Source organism: Manis pentadactyla, chromosome 5 (genome assembly GCF_030020395.1).
Source record: "Manis pentadactyla isolate mManPen7 chromosome 5, mManPen7.hap1, whole genome shotgun sequence".
Taxonomy (NCBI): domain Eukaryota; kingdom Metazoa; phylum Chordata; class Mammalia; order Pholidota; family Manidae; genus Manis; species Manis pentadactyla.
The window spans coordinates 170,144,553-170,163,135 of NC_080023.1; the positions used below are offsets into that span (position 1 = coordinate 170,144,553).

The 18,583-nt window shown below is 42.4% G+C and overlaps 1 protein-coding gene across 5 annotated transcripts in view; it reads left to right on the forward strand.

The window, feature by feature from the left end:
• The window catches only part of TSHZ2 (teashirt zinc finger homeobox 2), a 422,987-nt gene that overhangs the window by 30,626 nt on the left and 373,778 nt on the right, over nt 1-18,583 (forward strand). The window lies entirely within an intron of this gene.

Consider the following 18,583-nt stretch of genomic DNA (forward strand, 5'->3'; position numbering starts at 1 on the left):
GTTGACACATGTAAGCCATTTAAGGTAGAGAAGATGTCTAGATGTCATGTGCTCTGACCTGTTCCTTTTCCAGAGGAGAAATGGTCCTATCCTTCTAGATAGGAAGTGAAGGGACTGGTCTTACAGCTGCTGTGCCCAGGCAGTAGACACATGGGTGTCTTTAACAGAAAATTCCTTGGAGATTCTCTGCAGATCTTGTATGCTGCACATGCTATGTCATATGGGGATGAGGAGCTGAATAAACTCACACTTGGATTGATCTTGATCAGTCCTTTATAAGGCTCTGGAGAGGTATGCAGTGTTACGATTTCTGGAATGACTGTGGCAGTTTGAAGTCTAGAGTAAAACAAATCTGGTACATGTGCTCCCTTCCCTCCCAATACTGGTTGTCTGATTTCTTTTTGGCTGTTATCTGGCTAGATTTTCTTTCCCTAGCTGTTTTTCTTAGTAATCTTCTCCCTCTGTCTTCTCTGTTTTAAGAACTCTATGAAATGTAAGATTGGATAAGCCCATTGGACCAATGGCATTTACCTCTTTCTTGTGTACCCAAGAAATATTCTCAAGAGAGGAACATTGTCTGGGGAGATATCAAGTTGAACGTACGACAGGGTGAGATGGATATATTTAATAGTTAGATGGTCCTTGATTCTTTTCTTTCTTCACACACATACACAAGTGCATTCAAAGTGCTTTCAACCTGTTTAGTTGCCATTTAATTCACTCTAAGTCTATGGTTTGGAAGTTTGCTTCAAAAAAAGTGTTAGGAAATTTTGTTCAACATTGCAAAAAGTTTATTGGTTGATCTGTTCCAAGACCAGCCCACAGAATTCCACTTAACACATATGGCAAAAATGCTTACCTCTATACCAAATAATATATCAGTATTGCAATAGCAGTCAATAAATAGTTAAAAAGTGTAAATAAGTTTTTCCCCAATTTTAAATATCTATGCCAAAAAGAAATAGAAAAATAGATACAAATTTTTGTCACCATTCTGAAAAAAATTTCCATGTACTCTAGAAGAATTTACAACAGAAGCACAAGCTCACGCATGCATAGATACCAGGCATGGAAGTGAATGACCGAGTTAGATGGAACACTGTGCAATAGGGAGTGGTGGGGACTGTGGAGTACTGCAAGCTCCAGCCCTTCCCAGTGTCGACAGTAGCTACTAAGTTCTAGCCTATAGTCACCATATAGGAACACCTCATCTGGGTAACTGGATCTTCCAAGTTTTCAAAGGATTCAGAAATCTAAATTTCAATGTAAATTTTTTTAAAGCAGTACAAATTAGATAAAACACATGTGGCACTTGAATTCAAATTTGGAACTGTTATTTTGTGTCCTCAAAATGGAAGTATATGTAGTACTTTATTCTTCATTCTTTTTTTTTATCATTCTTTTTGGTATGGATCTATAAAAAGCATTATTCTAATGCTAAGCAGTCATACCTGGTGGCAGAGTAGGGCTGTTATGTTTTGGCTCCAACATGGACAAAAAGAAAAATTGGATTTTTCTGGGTTAATTGAGTAATAGTTACCAATAGTAAGAGGAGAGAATAAAAGAATCAGTACCTATATAAACTGATTTTTAGAGAGCTTAAATGTTGTTCATTCATTCATTCAGTAAATACTTGAGCACCCACTGTGTGCCAGGGACTGAAATACATTAGTGAACAAAGCTGGTAGTTAGTGCCCTCATGGTGCTCACAAATACATAATTGCTCAGTAATTCTTTAATTGCAGTGTGATTGGTGCTGTAAGAGTAAAGGCTATGTGAGCGAGTCTAATGGCTCAAGTCTGGGGAGTTAAGTCTTCCCTGAGATTGTGACATTTAGCCTGACACTTGGAGGCTGAGGAAGAGCTGACCAGATTTAAGAGGCCTGGTGGGAGCAAGGACATCCTGGCCAACAGGACCTCAGGAGCAAAGGTCCTGGGGTGGGAGAGAGCAGGGTGCTTGTAGGGACTGGAACAAGGTTAGCAATCCTGGATCATGTAAGAAAGGGAAAGAATGGTAAAAAGGAGGTGGGGAATCCTGTCGGGCCTCAAGGACACACGAAGGTGTTTGGTCTTCTGTTAAAGATTACTTGCAGCATAGTAACTGATACATGAAGACTTAAAAGAAAAAAAAAAAGGAATATAGTATGAGTGTAAGCCTTCCAAAGTGGAAGGCGGGAAGGAGGTTGTAGCAAATATATATGTGTTGGATAAAATAATTTCTTGGGGACAGCATTGGTGTGGAACAGTTAGCATTCTGAGGAATGTGCTGTGAGGTAGAAGAGAATGAAAGGAAGTGTATGTGTGTGTGTGTGTGTGTGTGTATCTTCCTGTGTCAATGTGCATGTTTTTACATGGTCTCTGTGTGTTTACACACAAATGGCATATCCAGATATCTAGTTGAGTATTAGCAGAAAGGCTGTGATCATGACATGGTCAATGATTAAAATCCAAATTAGGTTTAGGCAGGAAAATTAAAATAGTTAAAAAATAAAATAATCCAACACAGCAAATTCACTGGTGCGTTTCTCTTAAACTCACAAAACTATTATAAATTATGTGAAAGGGTGTCTACTTTATCAGGCCTATTTGTAAAGAAAAAAAGAATTTTGTATTTCACACTCAGCAACCAATTCCATTGAATTGTGTGGAGGCTAATACTGATATTCAAGGCTAAAAAGATTAGCTTAAGTCAATACATAGCTAGCCTTGAATGTAGATTTACCGTTTTGAGCCTGGTTTTCTTAATGATGTGAGCATGTATAGTGTGTTCAGTCTTTATGAAGGAAAGAGAGAGGAAGGGAGAGGGAGAGAGAATCAGGATAGAAAGAGAGAAGAGGGGGCAAGTAAAGACATTTCAGGAATATAGTTAATTGAGTAATTGGGGATTGGGTGTCACTTGAACTTAAGCCTGAGGTTAATTCATGGCTTATTCTTCAGGAATGACATGGGCAGGGCAGTTATTGAAGTAATGAATCGCTCCCGTGTCCTGGGCAAATAGATAATTCCCCTGGTTGAATAAAATTGTGGGAGGAGTCATTTGATAGGCTTATAATGGCTTAAGAGTCTGGGTAAGTGTTGATTCCCTGACAGTCCTAAGGGAGAACTTTGGGGGGACTGGTTATCTTCAGCAAAGGGGGATTTTTTTGTAAATGATTCTAAAGAACTAGTGTTTTTTAAATGGAATTGACACTTGCTACTTAAAGCATTTTCAAAATGAATGTCAAAAGCAGAGCTTAGTTGCACAATCTTGGAGCAGAGGCTAAACTAAGAAGGAATTTGAAGAGTTTCAGAGAAAATGTAGGCAGTATAAGGGCCAAGTTAGGCAAGTGTGACAGGGATCAATTATTTGTTTTAAAAATAAGGAAGGGGAATAGTTGCATAAACTTTCAATGACATCATTTTTATCTCAAAAGTTTAGGAGATTCTAAAGGTTCTGCCTGAATTCAGACCTTCTGGACATCTTGTGGAAGGCAAAAGTATATATAATCTCAGTGGTAAATGTCAGGCCATTGGGCCAATCACCAAAAAACACCAAATGTTTTCATCCTTGAAGGAATCCTACTGCACAGAATTTCCCCAAAAGACCTGAATCAGGAGCTCTTAGAACTTTTTGTTTTGTTCTGTTTCTGCGTTGCTGCTGGGGCTTCATGGCGTCTTAGGCCTTTGGGGTGATTTTGGTTTCATCATTAGCCTGGTCACTGTCATTGTTGATCCTCTTAGTCGTGCAAAGTGTACGAAAGGCTCTCACCCATGCATCTTCCCCCTACGTCCCATTCTCACCTCACGCTGCTAAGCAGACATTGACTATTTCCTCCTTCATCAACAAAACAAGTCATTCAACAGCTATTACCATAGGCCAGATGCCGTAGCCCTTCGGGTGGAGCTGGAGAATTTATTGAATTCCTAACCATCTGCCACATCTTGTCACAGCAAAATGAGAAAATGCTGATTTTTTAGCATTTCCCCATTTTGACTGGATCACCAAGACCTCACCACACAATGCTCCACGTCTGAGCACATGCTTCTGAAGGCAGCATAGCAAAGGGAAATCTGCCCACCCACAGCACCAGTAACTCAGAGTGGAAAATGTGACTCTACTGCCTAGTGGTTAGAAACAGCTGGCTGCAAGTTCCTCTGGTTGAACTCAATGTGTTCCTGACCTCCAACCTTTAGGAGGGAGGTCAGTTGTCTTCTTTTGCTTGGCCAGTGGGGTTGGAAACAAAACAAAACAAAATAAAATGCTGACATGCTGAGTTATGCCAAACTGAAACACATGTCACAAGGGGAAAAATGACAGCTTTGCTGCTGCAGTGATTATAAAAACAAAGCAAATTAACCACCAATATGGTTATGTATGTGGAATGGAACAACTTTATTGCATTGTAAATTGAAGCCCTCAAACATATTTTAAGAGTGTCAAACCTGAAAAGCTGAAGATTTCCCACAAATTGCCACTAATTGATATCCTTCCAATTTTATTAGCCTTATTTTCCAATGGGAAACTGAAACTAGAATTATTTTCCCCTTCAGAAAACTTTTATTTTATAAGAGTTGGACCTTTTCCCTATTACATATTCTCTGTAAGATTTCCTTAGCCATAATAAAACCATCACATTTATAACTTAATCAAATCAGGACTTTTAAATGGAAATACTTACAATAATACCAATAAAATAAAAAAGTATCATACTTGATAAGTTTTGTTCAAAGAGATTTCTTTATTGGTGTGTCTTATATATCTCAGGGAAATACACGGGTCCAGCTTGGCCTGAATTTTGCTGTGTAAAATCTTCTGGGTGCTGAGTTTTAAGTTACTGCACTAAGCAGAGCCATCTTGAATGGGGTACAGGCATTGCACCGTGCATGGTTCCCACATATCAGAGGCTACAATTTAAGTCCTGGACATCCTTTTCTGACTCCATTTCAAAATATTGCAGTTTTAGCCGATTATCTCATCATTAATATCAATGACAGGTCATCGAGTACTTTCATTTTCAGTGAAACAATGGCCACATGAACAAACCCAAAGTTTCAAATAAAATTAAACCAACAGTGATCATATATCCATCCCAACCTGATTATATTACTGATAAAAAGCTAGCACCTTATTTTATGCTCTCTCTCTGCCTATATATATTATATGCTATACATAATCCCAATAGTCCAGTACTAGCAGAATATTACAATTTTGCCTCAGGGAAGGTGCGTTAACAAAACACATTTCTGCAAATGAATCTTATTACTATCAAACAGCACTAGGAGTATGTGGAAAATTCGTGTTAGAGCATAGTAGGATCTCAAGAAATGTTTGTTTCTCGACTTACTGAATAAACAGATGGCTTAATGGCCACATACTCTATTTGTATAAGGAGGAAAATTAAAATCGACCTGTAAGCCCCCCGTGATTAGTGTTAAGAGCTATTTACTTTAAACTGGGAAAACCGAGACGGCCCCACAAGCTGCCTCTGAAGCTGCATCTTTTGCTCAAGGAGCAGATGACTCATTCTCTTTGAGTCAGTCTGCACTCAGTTCCTGCCTGCTTTCCTGGGAGGGTTACTGTATTCTGTGCCTGGCAATGTTCTATACGCTCTTCCCAACAAAGTCGTGAGGTAGGTACAGTTATTCTCATCACATCCTGGATGAGAACACCGAAGCTCAGGAAGGGTGAGAAGTGAGGCATGACTGCCGATCAGTGGCACGCCTGGGGTCCAACCGAGGAGGTCTGGTTCTAAAGCCAGTGTTCCTGACCACTCCACTGTGGCCCCTGACTGTCCAGAGAACTTTCTGTATTTATATTTTAATGTAAAGTATTTTGAGATAAACAGCCTATAGTGCATTCAGTGCTACCCAGGATTGACAAGTAGCCTTAGGTCCTAATTACCAGTGGGGTCACTTTGATCCCCAGAATTTATCTAACCCTTGTCACCTTGCATCACTTTCCAGTCTCATTTCTCTCTGTCCCTCTGTCCCTCTTGCTCTCTGTCCAGTTGGCCAGCCAGTCACCCTTCTTCAGCCCTTTACACATCGATGTCTTCTAACTCCTTGCCACTCGGAATGCGGTTTGTAGAGAGTATCAGCAATGCCTGGGGCTGTAAGAAACGCAGACTCTCAGGCTATTCCCAGCCTAACAGCAGAGTCTTCATCTTAACAAGATGTCTGTGCGGTTCACACTCATACTGAGATTTGAGAAGTGCGGGTCTGGTGCCTGTCTCCCAGACCCCAGCTTAGAACCTCCCCTTGATTTGGGAGGGTTACCATCTCCGCTTCACACTGGGGCATCCCTGTGTTGTTAACTGAGCCCCGTTCGTGATCCTAGACACACACACAGACGCACACAGCCTTTTGGGGCAGGTCCTGGAGTGGCCTTCACTGTCTTCTCTTTCTGCCCTTCCCACCTCCCAGTTCCCGTGGAGATTGCCCTTCTCCCCCTCAGTGGGTCCCACTCTTTGGGATTTCAAAGAACAGCAAAATGTTTAGGAAACTACCTCTAGGTTGCTCTCTTTTTTATTTTCCCAAGTAAAAAACATTCAAATAAAATAAGAAAGCGAGCTACCATTAACTGTAACCACCCCTTTGTAATCCCAGAATAAAGGGTAGGATTTTTAATTGAATACTTAATAAAGAATCACAATGTTTTATTCTTGCTTTTCTGGTTCCACCTCAGCCTGATGGGAAAGGGAAGTTATCTCATAACCTCACAGACCAATGTTTATGGATCACTGCAGATTCTGTAACCACTGCACTGAGAACGCTGAGATGGGGTGAGGGGGTGGGGTGCCCGGGCCTGTCTCTCTTTGGATTACCTATTCCCAGAAAGGTTTTATTATCCAAATTGAGACAAGAGAAATGAAGACTTCCTAACAATTACTTCCCAACAGGCTATACTTGTTAATGAAAGTTGGCTATTTCCTGTATGAAATGTCACGTTCATCTTTGCCCTTAATAGTTTTTGAGATCAAGCATTTTTAGCATACAAATGAAAAGTTAACCAGCTTTACAGAAAGGAGATACATAGCAAAAAAGTGCTAAAGTATGGAAAATGGCACAAGTCTGGAAGTTCAGCTGTGTTTTGTGAGAACAGGAAGAAGTTCTCAGTACGGTCAACTGAACAGTTGGTCATGGCATTGACCATGGCCTCCACACTAGAGAGTCCTCATCATCCATCTACCACTACTGTCCCCTCACTGAGCTAATAGGGCTGCACCTGCTTTGTTCACTGTGCGGTCCCCCTGAACTTAACACAGAAGGGAGGAGGAATAAATTTGATAATTCATAAGTGGTGCTAAGCACAGAGTAAGCATAAAGAATAATCGAATGTATTTAATTATCAGTGATACCTTCCCATTGCTGAGGTGATTAAAAAAATTCTCCTTTACTGTGCATTCAGACTTATGTATTCATTCATTCAAGCTGTATTTATGACACACCTACTATGTGCCACGTAGTTTCAAATTCACTGGGGTAAAGAGATGAAAACAAAAGGTAGCACTTCCTGTTTACCTTGCTTTGCCCGCCTGTTGGGGATGCGTGAGCGTGAAAGGAGGAGTGTGTGTATCAGTCAGCTCTTGATGCTGTAACAAAGTACCACAGACCAGCAGGCATTCATTTCTCACAGTTCTGGAAGCTGGAATGTCCAAGATCAGGGTGCCATCATGATTGGGTTCTGGTGTGAGCCCTCTTCCTGATTTCCTCACATGGTGGTGACAAAGAGAAACAGAGATGGAGAGAGGGAGGGACAGAGGAAGCAAGCTCTCTGTGTCTCCTTTTTAAGGGCACTAATCCCATTCAGGAGGCTCCACCTTCATGACCTGCTCATGTCCCAAAGGCCTCACTTCCAAATACCATCACCTTGGGGATTAGGATTTCAAAATAGGAATTTGGTGGTGGGGAGGGGGACTAAATTCAGTGCATAGAAACGTGTGAAGTGATTCGAGAAGTCCCCTGCACTTGGAGAATACACAAAAATGCATTCATTTGCCATCATTTATCAAGTGTTAACTAGGAACCAGGACCCCTCTGGGATTTCAGGCACAGCCAAGACCCGGTGCACCACCACCCCGCCCCTCGTGGCTTCTCCAGGCGCTGCGTGCTCTCTGTCGGATCCCACGTCCCATCCTCCTGCTTAAATCTTCCCTCCTCCAAAGACCTTCCTCTTCCTCTTTCCATCCTAGGAAATGTGTCCACAGCATTTAGTATCTATCTCTGCATTAACATTTATGACATTTTTCTGGTCTATAAGTTGGTGTCCTCCAAAAGACTTGTTCTCAAGGTCAGGAACAGGGACTAAATTGCGTCTGTATCTTACCAAAGTCTGCACTCCTCCCTTGCCCCCCAAGCCCCACTCCCTGGACCACTGCCCTCTTTTAGTAAGTGTGGGATGAATGGATACATTTTGTGATGTCTCTCCAGTGCTAAAGCTCCCAACGGCTTCCAATGCTGAAATTAAAGCCCAGTTCTTCACCCCTGCCCACCTCCCCAACTATTCAGTGTTGGATAGCACCAGCCCCTCCCAGGCTGCCTTTGTTATTCCTTCTGTTCCAGGAAACAGCCAATCCGTTTTGTCCTCTCAGTCTCTGCACTTGCCCGTGCCTCCACCTCTGGTGCACTTCCCCTGGTCCTTCCCTTTGCCCAGCTTCTCATCATTCTCAGGGACACCTCTTCCAAGAAGCCCTCTATGACTGCCTTGTGGAACTGCTCCCTTCCTAGCCATCCTCTTTCAACCTTTTCATGTTGAATTTCCTTCATAGCACTTATCATTGTGTGAAATTATCTTATGCATATTTCATCTCTTGTTTCTACTAGATCACTAGGTCTTAACCGGGAAAGATACTGCCTCCCAGGGGACATATGGCAATGTCTAAAGACATTTTCAAATGGGTAGAAACTTGGGATGCTGCTAAGTGTTCTACAAGGCACAAGACAGCCCATCTCAGCAAAGCATTTTCTGGTCCATAGTGTCGACCCGCCCAGACTGAGAAGCCCAGGGATGGGCCAAGCACTGTGAGGACAGGGAGTGTCTGTTATGTTATATTCTATACTTTCATGCTCTCAAATAGTGCGTGGCACACAATACTTCTTAACAAGTGTTTGCCACATAAATAAATAAATTGCTATATTAGAAATATAGGAGAGAAATGTGACATGGGGACCTGTACCTCATTATTTTTGGATAAAGGGAGCTAAATTCAATGTCATGCCATTAGACTTTCTCTAGTAATACGATGCTGTTACCTCTTGAGGGTTCACGGTGCTGGGACAGGGTGGTGAGAACTGGAGAGGGGACCTCTTTGTTCCAGAGGATGCTGGGAGGTGCACATTGCACCCCACCCCCATTCAGGGGGCTCAAAATAAGGATAGCACCCATCTGTGTCTTGACAGGAGCATTTTTCAAAGTTTTTTCCAGAAAGAGAAGAATAAAAATAATAAAAGAAAAAGCCTGATTTAATGATAAATAATCATGCTCTGCCTCTGACATTAAAGGGCATCATTGTCTCAGCTCAGTGATGTAAATCATCGAAATGGACGAATCTTTTAAAAGTAGCATGGAATTTAAAAATGGAAAATATGAGGACCTTGCAGGATGACTGTGAAAATCATCCGTTTATTATCTAGGTGTGCTTAATAGTCTGCTGCGTGATGAAGAATCATTTGCTAACCCCGAGGAATGGCTCGTTTTCCAGTTCAGTCACTCCGGCTAGCACTGCCTAGGACTTCTACCTGCCTCCCTCCTGCCCCTCCCCTGCTCTCGACTTCCTTTGTCACTGTCTGGGGAGAGTCCATCACAGACCAAGTTCCATCAAAGTGCCCACTAAGCGGTTTCCCAGGAACAAGGTAGGTTCCCCGTGAGCTGCTGTGGTGAAGCAACACATCACACCTTCAGAGGTGAGAAGGGCTCATTTGAAAGGGATTATTAGCTGAATGTTAATTGACTAGCGGAACTAAAACAGTTAAAGTGAGCAGAGCCTTAGTCCCTCACTACTCAACCTCCAAATAGGCATCCTTCCACCATGCGCCTCGCCCTGTTTGAGGTCTGAGCATTCCTGGTCCACAGGGAAATAGTTTTCCTCCTGGTTTCCAAAGTTTTGTGACAGCCTTTGAAATCAAGATATGCAAATTGAAGCAATCAGTGGGGGAGAAAAGGGAACCTACTACTTTATATCCTGTGTCAGACTGGATCAGTGAGGTCCTGCTGCTACAACAAACAGCCCTGAAACCACAGTGACAGCACCCAAAATACTCTGTGCTCATGCTACATACCCAGACATGGTTTCATACCCATGAAGCTGACCCTTACTAATAACCATGCCCCCAAAGACAATGACTTACAACTACTTGTGCTACCCTTGCTGTGTATCAAACATGGGGGAGGTAGATGGCTCTGCTCGTCAAGTTCACTAAGTTCTAAGGAGACAGGGAAGTTGTCTCCTACCATGAACTTGGACGAAGAAGAGAACAGAAATGACTCTGAGCACACCTGCGTGTACCCCCATGCCCGAAGCTCTTTACAATTAAAGAGCAATAGTTACCATCATCACCACCCCAATAATCAACGCCGTTATTGAGGTCTGACAACATGTCAGGATCTGTGCTTATCACTTTATGTATACTATGTCATTGGATTTTCATAGCAACTCTGTAAGGAAGAGGCATTATAAATCCCCATTCCTGAAATGAGGCACAGAGTTATCAAGTAACTTGCCCAGTCAGACTAGTAAGCACTCGAGCTGGATTTGAACTCTAGTTTGCTTGTCTCTGCAGCCCATACTTTAACCACCACACTTTACCAGTCTTACTTAAGTAAGACTCTTCTGTCTTTCTATTCAGGATTTCTTAAAGTGGAGTGGTTGAAATGCTGGTGGTTCCCAATTCCCAACATGACTTTAGGTAGCATACGGGCCAACATTTTTTCTTTAATAGTTACATATTTATTGTAATGTGTATTTGAAAAAGATGTAACTACCATGGCCAAATCATGATCTAATAGATATTATTGCTTAAGTTGAGGCTTAACTAAATTCTTAAGTTTAAAAATAGTCAACTTTTAAAGTTAAGTAAGTATAATAAGAATACTACACACATGCAAAAAAATATATGAAGTGGTTCACAATTAGTGGAATATATTCATTTTTTTCATGTAATGAGTCGAACAGTCTAATATTTACTGAGACTGTCTAGGGGCTGGAGAATAGAGAACGCTTGGACACCACCTGCCTTGGGAAGGGCCAACATCTCCCTTCCAACCCATCCCCACCTTAATGGTGAAAAACTTCTTCCTCTGGGCTTCAGTCACAGCTTGTAGAGTTTAGGAACCATCTTGCAGTCTGGTAGCTATGCATCATGTCTTTCTTGACCATGAGGCTATATACCTCTCATGGCATTTTATTAATCTTAGTATTTCCAATTCCTGGTCTGGTAGACATTTTAAAATAAAATGATGGACCTTACTTTTGAGGAGTCTGCATTCCAGTGAGAGATGTACTGTGCCAGTAGCATTCTGCTGTGAGTAACAAGTAAAATGTCCAGTTCAAACTGGCTTATCGGGTATCTACAAGCTCATTTAACTGAAGGAAACCAGAGGTGTAATCACTTCAGGGAAGGCTTGATCTAGCAGTTCAACAATATCACCAAGAGGACTACTTCTTTCTGTCCCCTAAGGCCGCTTCGCACGTGGCCCCAAGATGGTGGCTAGAAGCTCTGGAGTTTTAACCTTCCTCATTCACATCCAACAGGAAAGAGAAAGTGTTTGATTTCTCTGTCCTTCTCGGTCTAATCACTCTAATTAGAACACCTTACGTATGTGGAGTTCCCAAACCAACCTCAGTTTTCAGAGACATGAAATGGGCTGATGGGCTCACTGCCAGACTGGGAAGTTCGGTCTGGGCTCCCTGAATCCTGTGGGTCTCTAATGGAAACCAGGGACTGGCAGGAGGGGAGGGGAGGAGGGATGCTGGAAGGCTGCCTGCAAACGTGGATCTGGCTCCGCTGAACTTGAAGCGTTTTGTAACTATTATTTAGCACTCCTTGGAAGTGCTTGTTTTGTCTTGGTCCCACCACAGGCTGACTATCACTGCCTTTAAATCAGGTAGCCCAGAAGCACAGGATTGAACTTTTAACGCATCTTCCCCTACGCTGCATTTCCTTCCTGCAGGATTTTGCATTTGCAGTGCATTCTCTGCCCTCCTTTCCTGGTGTCACTTTGTGTACCATTAAGATCATGAAAAAGCTGAATTCAGGACGCAGCCCTTGTGTTCTCGACTCTACAATGTACCCTATTTTGTTTCACCTTGTTAAAAATGTCTTCCCCGATTTATCTTTCGATTTATTTTCTTCTGGATGTTCTTCCAATTTAAAAATATGCTGGGATTATTTTTAGATCCGAATCATTAGTGCTGGAGACTGTTTTCAAACAGATTTATTCTTTTCTCTCATTTGTTCAATATTTGATGCCTTATTTAAAGTACTTTTCTCCTCTCAGGCTTGCTCTCTAACAAATCCCAACACTGGGAGAAAATGGGGTAAAGGACCAATTCTCCATACTTCTGGAATTGTGGGAAAGATGTAGCCTACTTTCTCCCCGCCACTCGGCACATAGAATGGAGGACACACACCATGAACGCCTGTTTTTCAAATGAGATCCACAGACTGCGTTTGTTCAGCTCCCACGGCATTTAAAATAAATGGTTGTAAATTGCTGATTTTTTAAAATGGGAAGCTTCATGTAAAACTCAAAAGATATTTCACATCCGAATCTAGATGTAGGGCCTCCTTAAAAACTTGATTTAGCAGCAAGGAAGTTGCTGTCCTGTGTGGCCGCCGTTGGTTAGAGCTTCCACTGTTTGCATTTACAACCCGCAGTGTGGCCACCAAGTCAAAATCCAGGCTCCGCAGTGCTGTGGGCCTCTGGGAGCCGTGGGTTCTTCTGGCCGAGGGGGGTGGTTCCAGGGGTTTGCAAGACACTCTTGCCGTTGAAATGTCCAGAGGTGGTGCTGTGATGCTGACGCCCTTGGGCTGCCAGCTTGTGTCATGTAATGGTTAGGACCCCACCTGGGTGTGGGTCCACATCCCACCATTTGGTCATTGTCACCACAGGCAAGTTGCTTGCTTCCTCCAAGTCTCCATCCTTTTTTGTAAAATAAGGACAATATTAGAATCTATCCGTAGGATCGTTTTGAGGAATAAATGAATCCATGAGTCAACAAAGCATTTAGCACGGTGCTCGGCCAGGAAGGAGAGCCTCGTGGAGGCTGGTTGTCACTCTCTCTGTCATCAGCAGCATCATCACTGTTATTATTAATACCTTTATTTGTGGTCTATTAAAATTTTCCATGGTAGTTTCCCTTCCCTCAGCTCCTTTTTTCTTAGGCTCATTTCATATTATTTAGCACATTTCACAGCATTCCTTGCAGAGGTGATGGTCGATGTTTGCATGGCCAGTAAAAGCCAAAGAGAGCCTCGGGCCTGGGCCCCAGCTCACATTACAGGCCAGGATCTGGGGTGCATGAAACACGATCTTGATTTCTGCTGTTTGTAAAATGGCCAGAAGCCCCTAGCCTCTTTGGCTACTGTTGGCCCCACAAAGAAGTCCTGACTCTTAAAATCCTGGCCACATTCCAGTCGAGCAAATTCCCATTTGTCTTCCCCCATCCCTGGCTAGTACCACCAGCAGTAACCAGGACACACGTACCCGCGGTGCTCTGCCCGTCCACGTGGGGATCATGGAGTGGAAGGCCAAAGACCAGGAAAAGGCCTTGGCTTGGCACTAGGTTGTTGTGTTCCTAGATCAAGAATCTTATAAAAATAAAAGAGACTGTGGCGTCTGTTTCTACCTGAAGAGAAATCTCCACAGTGTAGTAGTTCAGAACATGGCTCCAAAAACACGGATGCGAGCTCAGACCCCAGGCACACCACGTACTGGCTATCTATCCAAGTAACTCAACCCTTGCACACCTCGATTTCTTCATCTGTAAATCAGGGACACTATCAATTCCTGTTTCATGGGGTGAGTGTGCGAATTCAGCAAAATTACGTTTGTAAAGCATTTAGCACAGGGCATGAAGAAGTGAGCGCTACAAAACCGTGTGTTATTGGTCCTAATGCAAAACAACCTCTGCATAATGCACATTTGTCTCTCTCTTCCCTCCCCTGCCCTGCCCTTCTCTATTCTTCCCTTTCTTTCTCTTTTCCTCTGGTGCTGTGGAATGGCACTGGGGTTGAATAAGAGAGGAAGACAGATTACAGGACAATAATGGAACCTGTTTGGATTTTTTTCTGTGGGAAGAGGCGAACCGCATATTGAAAAGGCATAGTATTGCCTGGAAACTTAGAAATTCCTACTCTTAGGTGCCACCCACCCCAGACCTGCTGAGTCCGAGGTGATGGAGACGGAACCCCGTGATCTGTGCCGCGGCAAGCCCTGCGGGTGATTCCGGTGCACCCTGGTGTGGGATTCACCAGGTGAAGTGGAAGTTGCGACTGCTGACGTTGAATCTCGGTTTTGCCTCCTTTCTCCCCCACCCCCGCCTCACCCTCCTTAACTTAACTATTCCAGGTCAGCCTAGAACCAAATTTCTCCCTCTCATAATGGGGAGAAAAGCATCTCTTTCAATAATTCCTCCTTATGATAAACATGCACCTCCCATTTTCTTTTCCATTTTTTAAAAGACCGCTAAGGTGTGGAGTGTACCTGGCCTTTAGCAACTTGAGCAGGAACTCAGGGGTCCAGATAACATCCGATAGGGAAGAGGCTAGCCCCAGGTCTCTACGGCAGGTTAACCCGAAGGGTCTCTGACATGGCGAGAGAGGATACTGCATTTGTTTATTATGTAACAGTGTGACTCCAGATCCTCCAGTTTGTTTCAGTCCAGTAAACATGAGAAACGAAATTTCATTGAGGCTACTTGAAGGAATCTTGGGACCTGAGTGTTTTTAACTATTTTTCTTCTATCTTCTTCCAAAAAGAAGATGAAATAAGATTCGGTAAAAGCAGAAATAGAATCAAATCATGAAAGTAAGGTGAGGGGGGGTGGGGGAAGAAGAGGAGGCTCATAATGAAGGTACATATCAGGTGTACCAGAAAACCTAAGTTTAGAAGAGCTGTAACAACTGAGTGCAAAATGGAACTGGGAGGTTCCTGGCTGCAAAGGCAAAAAGAGAAACATGATGAGTCACAGATCCCTCATTCTCTAGTAGGAAAGCAGATACATTCATCAGGAAGGACAAACTATTTCCTGACACTAGACTCTTGAAGGAATGTATTGTGGAGGGCCTCACATAAGGTTCATGAGTATGTGTATTTGACACAGATCTCCGGGTTAGCCATGGGATTTATTTGCCTTTTAGGGAAGTAAATTCCAGAGCTCCTCAGGCTGACAGTGTCTCTTCAAATTTACAGTGTGCAGTGACGTAGCTGTTTCCCACAGATTTTACTGGACCATCTATCAATATTTGATCAAATTAGGCCAAAGTTTCAAACTGCCCTTAAATTATACCCAGAGAAAGTGCTTGTGCATGCAGAATGCCCAAATGGGCTTCAAAATTGAGTCCTCCTGAGTTGGAAGCATCTTTTAAAAATACAACTGCACCATTTCTCCAGTCCCAATCCTCCCTTAAAATGCTTGTAATGTAAATCTGTCTGCAAAATCCATAGTTGCTCATAAGAATGCCACGCACATTGGTTCATTTTGTATACAGGCACCTGACTTTTGATGCAAAAATTGTTTACCTAATTGTACGTAAGTCTAATTGTAGACACATCTGACATGAATAATGTTGTTCACAGAATATACACGTTTGAGTGAAATCAGCTGCTTTGAATGAGCCTAAAGGATCAATTGGGATGATAAAATGTCATCTTTGCTTTGACTGCATCTTTGATATTTGTATGGAATCATTACATGAATAGATCAGATGGGTTTATTACCATGGAGATGCATTATTTGTTATCGCTTCTCTTCTTTTCTAAACTGGGTTTTCTGAGCTCTATCGAAGAATGCACCTCTGTATGTCCCCCATGACCCCTATACTAAAAGTGAATTCTGGGCACCTAGGAATGTTTCTCCTCCGTCTTAAAACTCTGTGTTCCATGCTCTTCAGATCTTTGCTGTAATTATAAAACAGTCTTGTCAATGAATGTATTGCTATGGGTGTGTAGTTTCACCTTCATTTAAGAACCTTTAAATGTGTTCAATGCAAGGTACTCAGGATTGGTGTCCATGACCTTTCAAGGTGGGTTCCTATCCTTAGAGTCACAGGTATATGTGAACTACAGAGCCCTGAGCCCAGTAGGAAATGACATATTGCAGATGGAGGCCGACTTTCACCCAAATACTCTTCCTCTGAGTTGCTCAGTATTAAGGTCTCAATATAAATTTAGAGATTCCCCTTGTCTTATCATCAATGTTAATCATGTGGTTTTTTGTAACTTACATTTTTAGCCTCTATACAGTGATACCATATACTTAGGAAACTAAGTTTCAGGGTCGGACAACGTGACAGTGGCATTAGTATAAAGCTATCGTAGTTCGAGTTTCTGGTGCAGTGTTACAGTTTAAGTCTTGTTTTGTTTTCCTCCTCATTATCAAGTTGTCATGGTTCAAATGTCGTTTTTGTTTCTCAGAGTTCAAAACAACAATAGCACAAGCAGTTGAAGTGGGCATTTAGTGTGCAACCCAACCTGTGGGAACCAAGAATAGCAAGGAAATTTCTGCTCCCTGGGGCTTGCTATTTATGAGGCAAACTGCCCACTAAAAAATGGCACATCGGTGAGCAATCTGTGGACATCCCGTGTGGGGAATGTGACTCGCGGATTTGCCTGCGTGCCTCTGTTGGCACCGTTAGTGTTAAATGTCTGTCAGCCTTTCCATTGTGCTCGCTGTTTGTCTGGGATTTATTGCTCAGCTCTAAAAACTGGCTCTAGGCTACAAATTGCCATAAAGGGGAGGCCATTTGTTTCGGGGTGGGTTGGGGGTTGTGTTTTGTTTTCTTACTGAAGTAGTGTGGGTGGGGAGGAGAGAGAATGCATTCCATCCTCATTTTTTGAGTGATAAAAAATACGGCTGTAGTTACAATCATAGCATACGGTTTGATATTTTACCAAAATAAATACGTCCATGAATAATTATCTTATCTTAAAGCTGTTGGATGATGTAGAAGAATGATTATTGTGGGTCAGGCCCAAACTTCATGTTTTTAGGGGAGGCCAAATCATATGCTCTCCTTTTAATCTGGCTTTTCCTGATTTGTGTTTCAAAGGAAATTTTCTTCATTAAATGAACCCGTATTTTGTGCCTCAGAACCAGGCATATGTGATAACTGGATACATAAAACTTGATAATTAGTCCTTGACCTCAAGCCGCTCATGGTCTCGGTGGAAAAGAACATTAAACCAGTGGTCTTGTAACATTCTCTGCTTGCTTCGCAGGTAAATGGTAAGCATGCAACCCTAGAATATGTATATTATGCACTTACACTCATGTGCCACTGTACAAGTAAGTGTGCTTCATTAAAATATGTACAAAATGGAAATTTTAAAAGAACAAGACATAAACATGTATTTATATCATATATTAGTACATACCTATATATTATATATATGCACAAATACATAATTATATGTTAGTGTATATATTTTTATACATATGATTTTATCTTACTTGAAGTCTTTTTAAAACTGGCTTTAATTTTAAACACTTTCTAGTGAGAAAAACCTGAATATTGGTCATAATTTTTGCAAGTCATGGCTGATGACTTCACACTATACCAATCCAAATGTCTGGTTGTAATTTTTTTTGTTACGGGGTTTAAATGACTGTCCTAGCTGAGATACTACACCAAAACCCACATGGATCCAGATGGATGCCATTAAGCTTCAGTGATAACATCTGCACGTCCAAGCAGGTGTGTGTACAGAGGCACCCCTGAGCTGCCCTGGCTGGTGGTAGGCTGAAAAGGACGGAAGGGTCAAGGGGTCACAGCGCCTCTGCACCTGGATGGACTTGTCCACACCGTTCATGCTCTATCCACTCACCCTGTGTTGACACCTTCACATCTACAGTGAGGCCACCGGGGTCAATGTATGTTTTCTTACTTTGAGATAAAAATTACTATTTTTTTTACACAAAAAGTAAAAACAAATTCAAGTTCATGTATGTTCTTCCTGTATTAAAATGAATCCTCTTTCTTACCCCGGAGCACATACTAAATCCCCCAAAGGAAGGCTAGTTACACAAGTGGACCCCCTCCAGCAGATGGAGGGTTGGGATGTGGTAGCTTCTTGCTTACAAGTGTCCCTTGGACCCTGCAGATGCTCCTTGCCCCCCTTTTTTACCTCTCTAAGCAGGAAATTACTTCCAGCCTGAGTCAGTGAAACTGAAGCATTCTCCCCCAGCACACACACACACACACACACAGGTTGCTTGAATTCACAGGCAGGGCACATGAGTACCATTGAAGCCAGTTTGAGAGCAACTTTGCAAGAAGGCAAAACGGGTTTCCATTGTGCCCAGGCTTCCATTGCTTGTCTGTACGTCCTCCTCTCTGTGTGCCACCTCACCTCCTGACAACCGTAGCCCGAGATTCCTGCAGAA